The sequence below is a fragment of the Heptranchias perlo genome, chromosome 4 (assembly GCF_035084215.1).
Source record: "Heptranchias perlo isolate sHepPer1 chromosome 4, sHepPer1.hap1, whole genome shotgun sequence".
NCBI classification, from domain to species: Eukaryota; Metazoa; Chordata; class Chondrichthyes; order Hexanchiformes; family Hexanchidae; genus Heptranchias; species Heptranchias perlo.
Window position 1 is genome coordinate 133,498,911 of NC_090328.1, and position 19,901 is coordinate 133,518,811.

The window sequence follows — 19,901 nt, forward strand, 5'->3', positions numbered from 1 at the left end:
TGACCTTACAATAAAGCTATCTCCTGAGCTTTCCAGCCACAACATGAGTGCATTCTGAATAATGAAACTGTATTAGACATACATTTGAAAAATAAATTTTGACAAAACACTGAATGAATCAATAGTTTAATCATTTGCTGCAGAAGGAGCCATTTCCATGTAAATTGCATTTCATAACAGAGCTGTCTGTAGTGCCCACTAAGTGTTTTTATGGAAAGAAGTCTATAATGACTGATTTTGTAATGTAATCTCTTAGGGTAGAAATGATTCAAAGTGTTAAGCACAGGGTTGTTTTCAGGTACCATTTTACCTTATTTAAACAACAGAGTTAGCAGAAATTGACACATTTTCCTTTAAATATCATTTGGAATCAAATCGTGAGGTTTGGTGTTCCAGGTGTCCCCAACGGGTCCATGAGTTTGTCGCTGGCCCAGGTAGACCAGCAAGACCCATATTTCGGCTCCAGATCTCATTACAGCCTATGTCCAAACATGGACAAAAGAGCTGAATTCCAGAGGTGAGGTGTGAGTGACTGCCCTTGACATCAAGGCAGCATTTGACAGAATGTGGCACCAAGGAGCCCGAGTAAAATTGAAGTCAATGGGAATCCGGGGGAAAACTCTCCCGTGGCTGGAGTCATACCTTGCACAAAGGAAGATGGTAGTGATTGTTGGAGGCCAATCATCTCAGCCCCAGGACATTGCTGCAGGAGTTCCTCAGGGCAGTGTTCTAGGCCCAACCATCTTCAGCTGCTTCATCAATGACCTTCCCTCCATCATAAGGTCAGAAATGGGGATGTTCGCTGATGATTGCACAGTGTTCAGTTCCATTTGCAACCCCTCAAATAATGAAGCAGTCCGAGCCCGTATGCAGCAAGACCTGGACAACATCCAGGCTTGGGCTCATAAGTGGCAAGTAACATTCAGGCCAGACAAGTGCCAAGCAATGACCATCTCCAACAAGAGAGAGTCTAACCGCCTTCCCTTGACATTCAATGGCATTACCATCACTGAGTCCCCCACCATCAACATCCTGGGGGTCACCATTGACCGGAAACTTAACTGGACCAGCCATATAAATACTGTGGCTACAAGAGCAGGTCAGAGGCTGGGTATTCTGTGGCGAGTGACTCACCTCCTGACTCCCCAAAGCATTTCCACCATCTACAAGGCACAAGTCAGGAGTGTGATGGAATACTCTCCACCTGCCTGGATGAGTGCAGCTCCAACAACATGCAAGAAGCTCGACACCATCCAGGACAAAGCAGCCCGCTTGATTGGCACCCCATCCGCCACCCTAAACATTTACTTCCTTCACCACTGGCGCACAATGGCCGCAGAGTGTACCATCCACAGGATGCACTGCAGCAACTCGCCAAGGCTTCTTCGACAGCACCTCCCAAACCCGCGACCTCTACCACCTAGAAGAACAAGAGCAGCAGACAAATGGGAACAACACCACCTGCACGTTCCCCTCCAAGTCACACACCATCCTGACTTGGAAATATATCGCCGTTCCTTCATCGTCGCTGGATCAAAATCCTGGAACTCCCTTCCTAACAGCACTGTGGGAGAACCTTCACCACACGGACTGCAGCGGTGGCTCACCACCACCTTCTCGAGGGCAATTAGGGATGGGCAATAAATGCCGGCCTCGCCAGCGACGCCCACATCCCAGGAATGAATTTTAAAAATTGAACCCTGGGCTGTGCTGAGTCAGCTTATTTCAGCTAGGCAAATGATAAGGGCCCTACACAGCACCACTGAGTAGCTTAAGGGAAAATTGATGAGAATTCTCATTCATGATTGCTTTCCAATGGCCCTGCAATAAATGTGCATGTGTGGAACATCGAGTAAGGACAGGATCACGGATAGGTCTGATGCTAAATAACACGCTGAAATTCACTGTCAGTATGTAAACAATGGGGGGTTAAATTGGTTAACCCCCGAAACCGGGCGTGGGTATCGTGATCCACGATTAACGCGCCCGGTGCTTCCGTCGCAGGCAGGACGAGGCATTTGTCCCGCCTGAAAACTTACCAAAACCAAATGTTCCAAACCAACATTGACACGAGGATTCAAGGTCATTTGCACTTTTCACCAGCAGGGGGAGCACGAATCTCTTAAAGGCAGGCTGTATCTTTGAAAGGCAGCTTACAAATTTTAAAGGTAGCCATGACCTGTTATTTGCTAAAAAATAAAGTACGGGTCTGCACAGAGATCAGACATCGCACACATAAAACACAGATGCAGATCCCATCCGTATGTTTACAAACTGTTGAGTTATTTTAAAACATTGAATAAAGGTTGCTCACCAATCTGCTGGCGTGAGTTGGTACAAGGCCTGCGAGAGTGCGTGCACGAAGTGCTGATGCACAAGAGGCCTCGGTGCAAGAGATGGACAGAAGGAGGGACATCCTACATCCGCCGGGGTGGGGGTGGGGGTGGCAAGAGGCCCTCCAGACATATGCTCAAAAGGCAGTGGGAAGCAGTAGGGGATGAAGTCAATGCCAGGAGCAGAGCATCATGACCATGGATGTAGTGCAGGAAGAAGTTCAATGCTTTGACACGAGTGGTTAAAGTGAGTGAGGTCAACTGACAAGTGATATCACCTACCGACTGCACCACTAACCACATCCATTGCTCCACGCACTACACCCCCATCACACACATACCAACAAACTCTTTCATCAGTACTCAACTCTTCCAGTCAGATGTTTCCTCTCATCCTTAAACATTACCACTGTTGCAAGCCACCCACCCACAACTCACAGGCTCACACACTGGCAGCTATTCAACCATGACAGGCACATCACCCAGGCACATGTCCCGCTTTCTTGTAAGAGAAGGTGGTGCATAACAGGAGGCAGCAAATGGCAGTGGCATTTAACCCCTCGAGCCTGTTCCGCCACTCAATGAGATCATGGTTGATCTGTGACCTAACTTCCTATACCCCCCTTAGCCCTATATCCCTTAATGCCGTTTGTTCACAGAAATCTATCAATCTCAGATTTAAAATTCACAATTGAGCTAGCATCAACTGCTGTTTGCAGAAGAGCGTTCCAAACGTCTCCCACCCTTTGCGTGTAGAAGCATTTCCTAACTTCACTCCTGCACATCCTGGCTCTAAATGTTAGGCTATGTCCCCTTGACTTAGTATTCAAGTCTAGGAGCCCTCCAAAAACAGTTACAAATGCATCAGCAGCCAGAAGCAATAATCCAGCAACTAACCTGTAAATCCTGCATGGTGCCTTTAAATAGCGCTGGTGGGGGGTCCTCCAGGCACTCTAAGACATGTTTAGATGGTCGCGGTTAAGAGTGGAGCGTTAAGTGCCAAAATGGTGTCGATCACTTTACATCAGTGTTGCACACTGATTGAACGCATATTCTCCCTACTTTACATGATGCCTGCGTTGGTTATTTGCACATGCGCTAAACCCTTTACCAAGATGGCGTCCAATGCGACGATGTGTGTGCGCATTCAAGACGCCATCTTGGATATCTGGGTGGCCACATGGTGCTGAAACAATGGTTGCTACATGGCCCAATTCAGCACTCATGGTCTGTTAGGCAAGACCTTCAGAAGAGGAGAGGCAAAATGGACATGAAGAAAAAGTGTGATGCTCAAATATTTTTGTCTGAGCAATCCACCATTTTCACATATAAAAAGGAAAACGTGATACAACTCGACTGTGCCCTTGATCACCGATACTTCGACAGAAAAATCACAAAATTAAATTTATTCACTTTAAAAGATAAAATGTCAACACTTGTGCTTGCGGATACTGTATGATTAGATTCACTCCCTGTATTCTATTCTTGGAATGAAATCTGTAACTATCTAAAATTCTTTTGTGACATTCCCTTATTATCTCAAATGGGCATGTTTCCAAAATGGTGCAGTCACAATGATGACTGCCAGGATTAACAATTTCCTCAATGACTATAAATCTAGAATATAAAAAATATAAATTCTAATATCCAAGTACTTCTCATCCAAGTATGCATGCATCCTGCCATCTGATAGTCCAGGGGGATGTGCGTCACGTAGCCTGATGGTGACAATGCATCCATCCAATCAATCTCTAGTCGCCTTGCAGCAATGGGCAAATGCAGTCTTCTCATGCCAGCACTTTGATCAATTCTTACTGAAATTCTTCAGCATAAGTTAAAACTGCTCTAGGTTTTTGCCGATGTTAAGGAGCAGTTGGCACAGAAGCGCAAATGGTAAGTGATCTTGCCCATCTGGCATAGAGTTTGTGAAGTTCTTCTGCAACCTTCTAGAGTGATTTCACCTATGTTAAGGAGATTGGTCAATATTGGCCCGGAATTTGGTGGGAAAATAACGGCGAGTTCACAGCGCTCTCTGTTACTAGTGTGTAAAATAAAAACAGCAAATTGAGGCGTGTTAGTTGCAAATCACCACAAATTGTTGGACAATTTGCATCGCTCCTCCGTTAGCCTCACTGTCAATCTCCCCATCAGTTTCAAGAAATTGCGGCATTTCCGCATTAATTGCCAATTAAACTCGCCGCAGTAAGTTAGGCCTGGCACTTAACAACATAAGTAACTTTTTAATGGAGAGATTTAAGTTTCTGCAACGCCAATCAATCTTTCCGGCCCAGAAAGGGAACAATTTAAACTGTGGAGTCTCATTTCTACAGGTAGTAAATTGTTGATTTTAGAATTTCTTTGCTATTTCCATTCTGTTTCTTTTTCCTCTTTCTCTTAATCCAATCTTTCTTTCCCTCACTTTATTTCTCTTTCTGTACGTAATTTGAGACTAATTCACCCTATTTCCTTTTGCGTCGTTCCTCTGTTTCTTTCTCAATCCTTAAATTTCATTGGTCCCGTCATACACCAAGGTAAATTATTAAGGGGTTTAGCATCTTTGAAAGTAGATAAATCACCAGACCCAGATGAAATGTATGCAAGGTTTTTAAGAGAAGCAAGGGAGGAAATAGCGGAGGCTCTGACCATAAATTTTTTGATCCTCCCTGGTGCTGGAAGATTGTTAACATTGTGCCTTTGTTTAAAAAGGGAGGAATAGGTAAACCGAGTAATTATAGGTCAGTCAGTCTAACCTCGGTGTGCGCAAATTATTGGAATCAATTCTGAGGGACAGCATAAATCGTCATTTAGAAAGGCATGGGTTAATCAAGGACAGTTAGCATGGATTTGTTAAGGGAAGGTCGTATCTGACTAACTTGATTGAATTTTTTGGGGAGGTAACAAGGAGGGACGATGCGGGTAACGCATTTGATGAAATGTGCACGTATTTTGGCAAGGCTCTTGACAAGGTCCCACATGGCAGACTGGTCAAAAAAGTAAAAGCCCATAGGATCCAAGAGAAAGTGGCTAGCTGGATCCAAAATTGGCTCAGTGGCAGGAAGCAAAGGGTAATGGTTGACGGGTGTTTTTGTGACCAGAAGGCTGTTTCCAGTATGGTTCCGCAAGGCTCAGTACTAGGTCCCTTGCTTTTTGTGGTACATATTAATGATTTGGACTTGAATATGGGGGGCTTGATCAAGGAGTTTGCAGATGATACAAAAATTGGCCGTGTGGTTGATGGTGAGGAGGAAAGCTGTAGACTGCAGGAAGATATCAATGGACTGGTCAGGTGGGCAGAAAAGTGGCAAATGGAATTCAATACAGAGAAGTGTGAGGTAATGCATTTGGGGAGGGCAAACAAGGCAAGGGAATACACAATTAATGGGAGGATACTGAGAGGTGTAGAGGAACAAAGGGACCTTGGAGTGTATGTCCACAGATCCCTGAAGGTAGCAGGACAGGTAGATAAGGTGGTTAAAAAGGCATATGGGATACTTTCCTTTATTAACTAAGGTAGAGAATATAAGAGCAGGGAGGTTATGCTAGAACTGTATAAAACATTGATTAGGCCACAGCTCGAGTACTGTATACAATTTTGGTCACCACATTACAGGAAAGATGTGATTGCACTAGAGAGGGTACAGAGGAGGTTTACAAGGATGTTGCCAGGGCTGGAGAATTTTAGCTATGAGAAAGATTGGATAAGCTGCAGATATTTTATTTGGAACAAAGGAGGCTGAGAGGAGATTTAATTGAGGTATATAAAATTATGACGGGACTAGATAGAGTGAATAGGGAGGACCTATTTCCCTTAGCAGAGGGGTCAGTGACCAGGGGGCATAGCTTTAAAGTAATTGGTAGAAGGATTAGAGGGGAGCTGTGGAGAAATGTTTTCACCCAGAGGGTGGTGGGGGTCTGGAACTCACTGCCTGAAAGGGTGGTAGAGGCAGAAACCCTCAACTCATCTAAAAAGTACTTGGATGTGCACTTGAAGTGCCGTAACCTACAGAGCTACGGACCAAGTGCTGGAAAGTGGGATTAAACTGGATAGCTCTTTTTCAGCCAGCATGGACATGATGGGCTGAATGGCCTCCTTCTGTGCCTTAACTTTCTATGATTCTATGATTCTAAATTGGAATCAAAGACTGGCAGGCAAAACCGTAATCGAACAATGGGCGGCCTTTAAAGAGGAGATGGTTTGGGTACAATCTAGGTACATTCCCATGAGGGGGCAAGGTAGGGCCACCAAAGTCAGAGCTCCCTGGATGACAAGAGAGAGAGAGAGAGAGAGTAAGATGAAGCAGAAAAAGGGGGCATATGACAGATGTCAGGTTGACAACACAAGTGAGAACCAGGCTGAATATAAAAAGTTCAGAGGGGAAGTGAAAATGGAAGTAAGACGGGCAAAGAGAGAGAATGAGAATAATCTGGCAACTAACATAAAAGGGAATGCAGAATCTTCAATAGGCATATAAATAGTAAACAGGTGGTAAGAGGAGGGGTGGGGCTGATTAGGGACCAAAAAAATGTAAGCATGGAGGCAGAGGGCATGGCTGAGGTACTAAATGAGTAGTTTGCATCCGTCTTTACAAGGTGAAAGATGCTGCCAAAGTCACAGTAAAAGAGGAGGTAGTTGAGATACTAGATGGGCTAAAAATTGATAAAGAGGAGGTACGAGAAAGGCTGGCTGAACTTAAAGTAGATAAAAACTGTCATCGCACCACAAATGCACCACAAGAAGGGAAAGCAATAACATCTCCTGGTGGTGCAAAAAATTGCAACATTACAAGCTGGATGTCTCCACAACATCTACCCAGTCTGGATGGGATGCATCCTAGCTTGCTGAGGGAAGTAAGTGTGGAAATTCTGGAGGGACTGGCCATAATCTTCCTTAGATACGGGGGTGATGCTAGAAGACTGGAGAATAGCAAATGTTACACTTCTATTCAAAAAAGGGTGTAAGGATAAACCCAGCAACGACAGGCCAGTTGGTGGGGAAACTTTTAGAAATGATAATCCGGGACAGAATTAACAGTCACTGGACACGTGTGGATTAATACAGGAAAGCCAGCATGGATTTGTTGAAGGCGAATCGTGTTTAACGAACCTGATTGAGTTTTTTGATGAGGTAACAAAGAGAGTTGATGAGGGCAATGCGGTTGATGTTGTGTATATGGGCTTCCAAAAGGTGTTTGATAAAGTGCCACATAATAGGCTTGTCAACAAAGTTGAAGCTCATGGAATAAAAGGGGCAGTGGCAGCATGGATATGAAATTGGCTTAGTGACAGGAAAGAGAGTAGTGGTGAACGGTTGTTTTTCGGACTGGAGGGAGGTGTACAGTGGTGTTTCCCAGGGGTCGGTATTCAGACCACTGCTTTTTTTGATATATATTCATGACCTGGACTTGGGTGTACAGGGTACAGTTTCCAAATTTGCAGATGACACAAAACTTGAAAGGGTAGTGAACAGTGAGGAGGATAGTGATAGATTTCAAGAGGACATAGACAGGCCGGTAGAATGGGCGGACACGTGGCAGATGAAATTTAAAGCAGAGAAGTGTGAAGTGATTACATTTTGGTAGGAAGAACGAGGAGAGGCAATATAAACTAAATGGTACAATTCTAAAGGGAGTGCAGGAACAGAGAGTCCTGGGGGTATATGTGCACAAATGGCTGAAGGTGGCAGGGCAGGGTGAGAAAGCGGTTAAAAAAGCATACGGGACCCTGGGCTTTATAAATAGAGGCGTAGAGTACAAAAGCAAGGAAGTTGTGATGAACCTTTATAAAACACTGGTTTGGCCACAACTGGAGTATTGTGTCCAATTCTGGGCACCGCACTTTAGGAAGGATGTGAAGGCCTTCAAGAGGATGCAGAAAAGATTTTCTAGAATTGTTCCAGAGATGAGGGACTTTAATTACGCAGGTAGACTGGAGAAGTTGGAGTTGTTCTCCTTGGAGCAGAGAAGGTTGATAGAGGTGTTCAAAATCATGAGAGGTCTCGACAGAGTAGAAAGAGAGAAGCTGTTCCCATTGGCAGAAGGGTTGAGAACCAGAGGATACAGATTTAAGGTAATTGGCAAAAGAACCAAAGGCAACATGAGGAAAAACATTTTTATGCAGTGAGCGGTTATGATCTTGAATGCACTTCCCTGAAAAGGCGGTGGAGGCGGATTCAATCGTGGCTTTTAAAAGGGAATTGGATAAGTACTTGAAGGAAAAAAAATTGCCAGGCTACAGGGATAGGGCAGGGGAGTGGGACGAGCTGGATTGCTCTTGCAGAGAGCCGGGATGGGCTCGACGAGCCCATTGGCCTCCTTCATGCTGTAACCATTCTATAATCCTATGACCCTACAGTCCCAGATGCCCCGTTATCAGCTCCCACATCCAGCAATTGGCGGCACAAAAGATTTTTGAGCTGAAGGGTGAGGGAAAAAAATCCAACTCACGGGGCACGCCATCAGGTACCCCACTCCAGCAAATTCTGGGCCATTATGTTGAAGTTAGCTTCCAGGATACGTGGGCTGAGGGAGTCTTTTATGCTATTCATAAGTCACAAACTTAAAATCTGCACTGTGATTTCCCAGTGCTCTAATTTTGTACTTCCTCGAGTTAAATTTACCAGACTATTCATCTCCAATTTACATGAATTATAACAAATGTTTATAATTCATCAAATTTAATGTTGTTTACACATGCATATAAGTGCACACTTAAATATGGTTGTAAAAAGATATTTAAATATATATCTACATATCAGACATGAGACAGTTAGCTGGATAAATCAGAAAATTTAACGCTGGTTCTGCTGCATATCATCACTTCAGCCATTGCACGCACATATTTGAATAACTATAGCACTTAATTTATTGTATCTTGACTGGAATCCAAAATGTGACTGCATATTAAGTGCAAAATTGAACTTAACAGTATTTCCTCCCTTCTTGAAGGCAGTGTAATCAAACAGCCCATATGGTCCTTCCTTAGTTCTGCATCATGTACACTTAAATATATATGTTCCTGAGTAAGGTTAAAACAAAGATTCTAGGAGCAACATTATTAAAAATCGGAACAGAAATCACATGTAGATATCTTACCGATGAGGAAAGAATTTGATGGCAATCACAAACAGAAGTCCCTTCAAGGCTTCTCTGAAAAATACAAAAAGAATTAGAATTAAAAAAAAGAGTGGCCATGAGTTACAAGGACTTTTAATCCCATTGTAAACTAAAAGCTATCTGAAACTAGCAGGTGCGATCCCTTAACAACCTTCAAAAGGATGACATACAGGGTTTGTAAGGTTTAACATCTTAGACCTTTGAAGTTGGAGATAATTGTAACAAAAACTATTTCTTTATTACTCGCACATGAGGAGCAAACACCTCGGTTCACATAGAAAATGGTTAATCTTTTGGATATAGTTAGCTCGGAATCTGGTTGTGATTAGTAATTCTAAAGATAAGTCCTGATGCTTTTAAATATGAATTAGAGTTTTAAATTTGTCAATTGTTCAAATGGCCTAATCTACTTATTTTGAACTGATTGACCCACAAGACGTCCAGGCTTGTTCCACAAACCACGCCTGTATTTCAATACTACAAATGACAGCCAATCTATGTAATTAGAGGAGCAAGTTTGTTGACATCTTTTGTTCTGACATGTCTTCATAGTTTCTTGAACAGTTCGTTCACGTTATATTTTCTGGCACAGATCAATGTATTAAGCCATTCCAGGGTAATGGGTTTTTGATGAACATTCGGGGTGGAGGCATGGTTCAGACCTGAGAGAAGCAGCAGGGTCAATGATTACATACAGTCCTTTAATTACAGCTCTATGGCCAGGCGTTTCTAATTAAAACCTGTCTGGGGCCATAGGAACCCAGATCACCAATCAGTCTGAGACTGTGTCAAGTCAATGACTCCATGGTATTGATTTGCCACATAAAAAGTGAACATCCATTTACAAGGTTCCGTGTATGTGAAGAGATAGCTCAGGTCCAAAGTCAGTTATGAACAAACTATTAGGCCTTTAAATTCAGGGGCACAGGGTTCCATCCCTGTGCCTGAATGATGAGGCCCGAAGCGCACCCAATATTGGGCATCGGGCCTCATTACCATCGAGCTGACAATCTAGGATCAGTAACAGTCAGCTCGGGCAAAGGGGGATTGAAGATTGGGCCATTGCGGCCAAAACGGCCCTCAGGTAATTGAAAGGGGGTGACCGGGAAGGCATCAATCGGGTCGGAAAGGCAATGGTGGCTGGTGGGGGTGGGAGATAGCAGCTGCGATCGGGAGGGAGTAGGGAGGAGGGAGGAGGAAGTGGCTATGATCAAGGAGGGGGGAAGATAGCGGCAGCGGTCGGGAGGGGTTAGCGGCAGCGATGGTGGGGAGGGGATAGAATGGTGGCTGTCAGTGGCCTGCGTTCTTTGAATGTGGGGTTGTGAGAAGCAGTCCTGCAAATAGACATTAGTCCCTTTGCGTATGCAAATAAGGGGCTTAACGCCTGTTTCAGGCGTGGGCACTGCATGCCGATTTTTTGGACTTTACCAATTTGGCACACTTCCAGCTCGTAATGAGAGTGTGCTTCCTGCCCGCCAAATTGGAGGCTTAGCAGGCTGAATACCTAGGCTCTAGAATCTATAATTTAAGATCAATTCAGATAAATACTTAGAGATGCACAGGATAATCAAAGACTGCCAGCATGGATTTTTTTTACCAAATTTAATACAGTTTTTTGGCGAAGTGACCGACTGTATAGAGATAGGGAATACAGGAGATGTAAAATAAATGGATTTTCAGAAAGTGCTCGATAAGGTATCTCTAAATAGACTCGTTATAAAAGGAAATGTAGCAATATGCATAGAAAGTTGGTTGATTGACAGGAAGCAAAAGGTTACAGTGTTGTTCAGAATGAAGACGGGTAGGAAGATCTGGACTTGGGCACAGGGAGGACAATATTGAAATCCTCTTCTGACACAAAGGAAAGGAGTTTAGTAAACATTGAGAGAAATTGTAAAAGTATATTAATAAATAGGAGGGCATAGATAAGTTAGCAGAATGGGCAGACAGGTAACAAATGCATTTTAGTGTGAAGAAATCAGATGTAATGTATTTTGGGAATTGAAACAAGAAATGAGAATGTACACTCTATAAAATGACACTGAAGGGTATAGATGACCTCGAGGTTCAAATACAAGTTGCCATTCTTAATGTGTAAATCGTCCAGCAACTTGTGGCAAGGAAGAGATACCCCATGAATTGCAAGTCGTCACAAGTTGCTGGATGGTATCCGCTGCTCCGCCGTTGGCCTTGCAAAAATGGAAAAAGTCTAACTAACATAGAAACATTGAAAATAGGAGCAAGAGTAGGCCATTCGGCCCTTCGGGCCTGCTCCGCCATTCAAAATGATCGCGGCTGATCGTCTAACTCAGTACCCTGTTCCCGCTTTTTCCCCATATCTCTTCATCCCTTTAGCATTAAGAAATCTATCTATCTCCTTCTTGAATACATCTAATGACTTGGCCTCCACTGCCTTCTGTGGTAGAGAATTCCACAGGTTCACCACCCTCTGAGTGAAGAAATTTCTCCTCCTCTTGGTTCTAAATGGCATACCCCGTATCCTGAGACTGTGACCCCTGGTTCTGGACTCCCCAGCCATCGGGAACGTCCTCCCTGCATCTAGTCTGTCTAGTCCTGTTAGAATTTTATGTGTTTCGATGAGATCACCTCTCATTCTTCTAAACTCTAGTGAATATAGGCCTAGTCGACCCAATCTCTCCTCATACGTCAGTCCTGCCATCCCAGGAATCAGTCTGGTGAACCTTCATTGCACTCCCTCCATGGCAAGGACATCCTTCCTCAGATAAGGAGACCAAAACTGCACACAATACTCCAGATGTGGTCTCACCAAGGCCCTGTATAACTGCAGTAAGGCATCCCTGCTCCTGTACGCAAAACCTCTTGCAATGAACGCCAACATACCATTCGCCTTCCTAACTGCTTGCTGCACCTGAATACTTGCTTTCAGCGACTGGTGTACAAGGACACCCAGGTCTCATTGCACCTCCCCTTTTCCCAATCTATCACCATTCACGCCAGGAGATGCTCCGCTCCAACAAAATCTGGGCCATAATTCTTTGATTGTGAATGCAGGTATATAATTGAATAAAAAAGGCTAATGGCATTTTGGGTTTTATAAATAGGGGTATAGAATAAAAGAGGAAATAGGTAATGATAAACCTAGGGTACTGTGTGAAGTTTTGGGCCCTTTATAGAAAGGACATTAAAGCCATAGAGAGCTTACAGTGTAGATTGATCACAATGATACCAAGGATCAAAAACTACATATATGAGGAAAGACCAGAGATACTGGGACTATTTCCAGTGGAGTATGGAAGGCTCAGAAAATTATGAAGTGATTTGATAGGGTGAATAATGGAAAGACCATTTCTTTTGGTTGGGGAATCTATGATGAGGGGATCATTAATTTAAAATAGTCAGTAATAGAGTGCGGAGACAGGTTAGAAGGAATTTCTTCATACAGAATTATTAGAGCACGAAATGCTTTGCTACAGGGAATCATTGAGGCAGAGAACATTGCATCTTTTAATGGAAAAGTGAATAAACATTTGAAGCAGATAATAATACAGGATGATTGAGTGAGACCAGGACATTGGGAATAGTTTTAGATTGTTCCAATAAAGAGCAGGCACAAACACAATGGACCAAGTGGTTTCCTTCTGTGCTGTAAACTTCAATGGGTCTGACTAACTAGACTTAAAGGATTGTCTATTTAGGAAAGTACATCAAGTTACACGTATCAATTTATCTATTTATATCTCTGTGGTATGTGAGACAAATGACAACAAATTGCATTTATATAGCACCTTTGATGCAGTAAAACGTCCCAAGGTGTTTCACAGGAGCGTTATTAGACAAAGTTTGACACCATGCCACATAACGAGATATTAGGACAAGTGACCAAAAGCTCAGTCAAAGAGGTAGGTTTTAAGGGACGTCTTAAAGGAGGAGAGAGAGGTGGAGGGGCAAAGAGGTTTAGGGAGGGAATGCCAGAACTTAGGGCCTAGGCAGCTGAAGGCAAGACCGCCAATGGTGGGGCAATGAAAATCGGGGATGTGCAAGAGGCCAGAATTGAAGGAGCGCAGAGATCTCAAAGTTGTAGGGACATCTGGTACAGAGTCCGACTCCTCACTTGGAGAGGCCCATATTGTACACTGGTGCATTTCTTACAGAGTCTGACTCCTCACTGTGAGAGATACACGCTGTACAGGGACACTTGTTACAGAGTCTGAATCCTCACTGTGAGAGATACACGCTGTACAGGGACACTTGTTACAGAGTCTAACTCCTCACTGTGAGAGATACACGCTGTACAGGGACACTTGTTACAGAGTCTTACTCCTCACTGGGAGTACATTTATTTCTTTACCTGCAGTGTGAGCAAAACATAACTTAATTGTACAGTAATTTTCTTTAATCTGGCATCCCCATTAGTGAGAATATATAAACATCTTGCATTGAACATGTTTTTATCACACATAAAAAATTATGACTGGCTTTCATTTCCCAGGAACCAATCAAAAACACTTCATTCACTATCTCTGAGCACATCTAGCAAAATTTCTTTACTAATCTTTTCTGAGACAGAGCCACCCGTTCCCTGCTCCAGAACTCCCTCTCGCAATTACACAGCCTTTGTGAGCAACACGAGTGATCCACCGGTACATTATGTAAATAATACACTTGGTCTTAAAGTGATGTGACAATTCATATTCATCAACTATATTTATGTGCTGAACATGATTGGTCGCCAAACAATTTTCAGTTAAAATAAGTTATTTGGATCAGCTTTGCAAACTGTTTATATTTATATATATATTTTAAATGTTCGCTTTAAACATTATATTAATTACTTATATCTAGTTACTTTTCTTAATAAAGATGACTAATAGGATTGTTGAAATGGAGCATTTTTCTTTAATTTCTGTAAACAGACAAAGCAAATTATTCTTTGAAACGTGCTCCACTCCACCAACCTCCTTCGGATCCAACAGTATAGCTCTCCACCATTACTTGCTATGGTTTGTACTATACAAAACTACAGTTTTTGTTCCGAGATACTCAATCTCACGTCGCTGACAACACTAAATTAGATGCCCAATTTCTTCATATTTTTTGTCTATGAATTCCAATAAGAACTAATTTAAATTTAGTAAGAAGTTAATTTGTTTCTAATTTTGGACAGCATCGACTCACTTTCTTTTCATTTACTGAACTGCCAGGAGCTGTGTTCTACATTTCAAGTCAGTTGGACGATTGGCATTGCCATCAATTTTTCCCTGTGAAGAAATTTTGAATTGGAGATAGACATGACTGCCACCATGTCTAAGTTGTAATTTGACATGAACGAGAGTGATGTGGAGCTAGTTGAATGCTTATTTACATGTTTGTCATTATATGACTGGCAGTGCTATATCTACGCAGCTCGTGTACCAATCCAGCAGTGAAATCAGCAATAAAAACAGATGACGGAGGAAATCAGAAGAACAGATTCAACATCACATAAGTACTGGCCCTGTAATTCAGATCTCATAACAGTCAACCTAGAAATTTGAAAGTCAAGGACACAAGTCTTGAAAATTACAGGCAACTGGTTAAAATAGGGACACTTTGGGACCTATAATATGGTCGCTGTTGTTGCTGTTCTCCGTGTGTTTGTGGAAGAATAAGTTGTCTCGGCCCGCAATGCGAGGTCAGCTCATTGATCTCCCAACAGATGTCCCAACACGTAACACATGATGTGTCGGGAGTGCTGGGGGTCAGCCGCTGGAATTTTGGGAGCAAGTAAAGGGGCAGGAGATTTTAAAATTTATTTAATTGGGATCTATGCTTCAGAACCCATTCCAAAGGAGCCTTGTGCAGCTGGAGCACTGCTGAGACGCTCCAGTTACAATATGGGGAGAGTACGGTAGTGGTTATGGTACTGGACTGAGAGGTTGAGAGTTCAAATCCCACCATGACAAATTGTGAAATTGAATTCAATATATCTGGTAATTTGGTAAACTGCAACTAACCCACTACTTTAGACAAATACATGAAATAAACATCTTCCCCTCTAGTTGATTAGGAAAGTACACCATGCAGCCTGGTAGTGATTTATACAGACCACTTAGCTCTTAGATTTGATCTCTGGTAAGTTAGACAATCTTGGTTTGACTGACATTGAGAGATGCTGCAATTGTCCGCAATGCTCCCAAGGTACCTCAGCAGAAATTAGCCAAGTTTCCCAGTTTTAATCCGTATATGGTCACTCCTGCCGAAGGAGTGCAATTGCGGACGTTGGCTGAGGATACCACTGGGCTCATATATAATGCATGGTGAAATAGTCAACTAACACGCACGGAAAACCATTTGGCTGAGATACTGGATAGCTCTGTGCATGCAGTGAACCATGCCACACGATCAATTGCCGTCAAGAGAAGAGGAGCAAGAGCACAAAATTAAAGAAAAAAAAAGAAAATTCTTAATTCACAAAGAAGCACTGAGTATATCCTCTCAGGTGTGTAATTTGTCATTATGAATCTGCAATCCATAATTCCACAGCCATGACCCAAATCTTTTGTTGTCACAATTTGTATTATGATCTAAATATCTTCATAAACTTAAAATCTCAAAGTCTGTTACAGATTCAATAATAGATGCTCAGCTGTTGTGGTAATTGGTGAAGCTCCTCCACCCACCACTCTAAGTGGTTCCTGATCACAGTTAATCTGATGGAGCAGCAAACAAAGAAATCTAACACAAATATTATTTCAAAGGCCAATAAATTATGATTACCATCTCCATTCTGGCATTTTGCTCATTCAAACAAACTGCTCATTTACTCATGTTAAGGGATTCTCAGGGAAGAGAAGAGCATAAGAGGCAATCATAAGAAGGCCGACTTTCTGAATACATGCTCCCCTGTGTGGAGCCTCGCCCGCCAGAGTGCATTCAGAAAATGACTCCTATACCTTAGGTAATCAAAGTAACCCCAACTCTTCCAGATAGAAACATTAATCATTTCTAACTGACTTAGGGACTTATTACATCCACTTCAACTCTAATATGTTAGAATATTCCATTGGTAAAATTCACAAAGCTGCCAGTTTCTTACTTCCGACTGCTATTTCACTTGAAGCAACTAAAGTGGAGAGGATGGGAATTTCTTTGGAGGTTCCAATGGTGCTCCTACATTTGGAGGAAAAGGAGCAGTTCTCGAGGAGGCAAAGATGGCAAGTGCGACAGCGCCTACGGTATTATGTATGCACCAGGCCTTAAGCGTCCAGAGTCGACCTGCCTTTTGTGCCTCAACCTCACATAGGAGACTGCCAAGTAGCCCCATCTCTTGGACACTGATCTGCACAAAACCTGGCTCTTCTAGTGGGCATCCATTCAAACATTTTTGCCAGCAGATTCTTCTAAGCCACCATCAGTGCCATATGCCAGACCAGTCAGTTAGCTGTTGAACCAATCAGGTGACAAAAGCCTTCAGCTTGACAGGACACAGTTTGTTTCCTGGGTGCCAGAGTTCCTAAGAACGCAGAGCATTGTAGGTGGCATCGTAGGTGCAGAACATTGAGCCTGGCTGCCACCTCCTGACAGGCAAGGTGCACTGCTGTTCTTTGGAGAAGGTGTCCTGAAGTGCTTAACAGGGTTCATACCCACTTCGTGTGGCAGCGCATCCATTTTGCCAGCCATTAAACTAGGGTCATCTGCTGTGTCGTTCTGTCATTTGTCCAGAGGCTCTGCTGTTTCCTTTCACTTTATTTTGTGTGGTATTTCTTTACCTCTCCCCTTTAGCCTTCACAAAGGCTGACAAATATTTAAAATACATTTTGAAACTTTACAAAAAGGCTGAAACCTATATTTGCCCCCAAATGCAGCCACTTACCTTTAAGTGACACATTGCGTTAAGTTTGAAATATTCGCCAGATTTTGTACGTGCCCCATTAAGCCAGCTGCCACCACGAGGCCAAAGTTGTGCTGGGTGCTTATGCAATGCATGACCCTGCAAAATAACACTCACCTCAGGCAGTCAGCCATTCCTGGCAAAGATTTTCCTGGGTTCGCAAAAGTTGGGGCTTCTATGTAAAATCTTTCCTCCAAATACATTTACTGCTGTGAGTGCACTGTCTGTTACCCTCTTACTGACTCTGAAATATCGCAGTTGTCAACAGCCGAAGGACTTAGCGATTATGGAACAAGACTTTGGGCTCTACCAAATTTGAATAGTAGCTTATAGAAAGAATGAAGTTCGACACTGATTATTTTCTAGTTACGTCACGAGGATGAAGAACTGAATATTAGGGATGAGACACTACCAGTAAAGTTAATATTACTCATTAGTAAGATAAACTATAACATTGTGTTACATTACTGCATTCTTGAGTTCCACAGTTGTAGTGAAATCATCAATATTGCCATTCTAGCAACAATGCTAATAGAGTTGGACTTCAATAAGGCTCTAACACCAGCTATGTCATATCTGTATGTTATCATTTTACAATTGCATTGAAATTATCACTGGTAGCATGGTCAATATCTGTAAAAGGCCAAGGTATTGCCCAAAATTCGGATATTTGTTCTCAACAATTTGATAACCAACTGCAGAATGCAGTAAGCAGTTTTAATTTGTAAACAGACCAAAGGAGGAGGGCCCCTCCCACCATGTATTGGGAGTGGGGAGTCATTTACGTCTGATTATTTTTGTATACACAGGAACGTCAGCTCCTAAATGCTTCAAGCCTGCACAGTACTTCTTAGTTTTACGTACTTTAAAATGGAACAAAAAAGTTCCTGAAGCTAATTGAGAGAAATCAGTGTCTCAAGCGATATTAAGTTGGGAGATATTGCCTGTAGATGGCCCAAATTAGTGGCTATTGGGATTTTATTTTTATGTAGTTTTGTGTCATATTTAACGGCAGTTAATTTGGACTTCCCAAACTCATTCAACGGGGATCCGACAGAAGAAACCTTTGTTTTTGGGCAAAATTCAAAATGGAGTCCCAGAAGTAAACAGAAAACAATGTTCTAACAGACTATGCTACCAACTCCCTCAAGACTGCACAAAAGCAATTTCATTAACTTGAGGCACATTCTAAAATTTAATTAACTGAATTGAGAAAAATATTTGTATCACACATCATTTTCATTCCAAACACATGTTGATAGCTGGACTAAAAACTAGGTGTACCTGTGAATCAAGATCAGAAACTATTGCCTCCATTTTAGCACCCGCTATCGGGTGCGTTCCTGGTGGGGGGGCTCCTAAAATCGGGGAATCCCGGAGCGGGTCGGGAGCCTGGCTCCAACCCGCCCACTTCCGGGTTCCCCACAGACGCGTCGTCGTGCGTGCGCAGCCCCCGCATGTGGGACTCCCGCAGGCAATTAAAGCCAGCGGGATGCCAGTTGACAGTATATATGTAGGTATTTCAGGTCGTTAACAGACCTGATTAAGGGAATATGTCAGGAGGGGTGGGATTTTAGAAACAACTGGGACTGTTTCCCGGACTGGGGGAAACACTCCCAGTTGAAATGGACGTGTTGCAGCTATCAGCCTGTGGCAGCTGCAAAGGTCCATTTGACAGGTGGGGGGGGAGACCCTCACTCATTGCAGGAGGCCACTCTGTCACTTGGGACAAAGTTTGGCCTCCACCACCCTCCTCCTGACAATCAAATTCACCAACTTGCACACTTACCCCGGGGTCCAGAGACATGTACCTACCTTGCGGACCCCCTCAGATGCACATCTTCCGGATGGGGGCCGCCGTAGCTGCAGTCATGACCTCCTCGGAGGGCGAACAGCATCACCAGCCTTGCTGGCCACGCCGTCCACCTCTGACACGTGAAGCTCCACAACACAGTGCTGTGACATGTCCACCTGCACAGCAGGAGGGAGGGCAACCGCAGAGAGAGATGCGTCGCAGAGGGCACTACCCTCGCCACAGGGTCCACAGACCGAGGCTCAGCTTCCTGGACCTCTCTGAGCAGCAGTGCACACGGAGGCTCAGAGTCACTCGACATGTCGTCGTGGATATCTGCAGCCTCCTTCATGCCATGCTGCTCCCGGCTGGCCCGAGCACCATCTTCTTACCTGTCGCTGTCAAAGTCACCACTGCCCTCAACAACTTCTCCTTCCAGGGTGCCACCGGGGACATCGCCGACGTCTCTCAGTCATCTGCACAAAAGAGCCCTGCAAATACACCTACACCCACTCTGCAGTGACACAATGGGTGGCATCAGGTGTGGGTCTTCATAGTGATCCTCAGGAACGGGCATTATTGCACAAACCAGACAAGATTCGCAAAGACGTGGCAGTAGTGGTGCCAATATAATATGTGATGTGAGTTGGTCAGAAATTAAATATAAGTAAAAACCATGTCAAACCCTCAAACACCCTTGTGCATCCCCTTCATGCTCACAACACGTTTGCCTTACGCTTCCTACTGCACATATGTGATGCATGCCCTGTGGCTGCAGCACAGGTAGTGGCAGGTTGAGTGAGGCTGACCGT

At 43.5% G+C, this 19,901-nt stretch overlaps 1 long non-coding RNA gene across 1 annotated transcript in view; it reads right to left on the reverse strand.

The window, feature by feature from the left end:
- The window catches only part of LOC137320617 (uncharacterized), a 594,307-nt gene that overhangs the window by 58,553 nt on the left and 515,853 nt on the right, over positions 1-19,901 (reverse strand). Inside the window, exon 3 of the long non-coding RNA XR_010962609.1 lies at positions 9,425-9,478. This is a non-coding gene — a long non-coding RNA (uncharacterized lncRNA). The remainder of the gene's footprint in view (positions 1-9,424; positions 9,479-19,901) is intronic.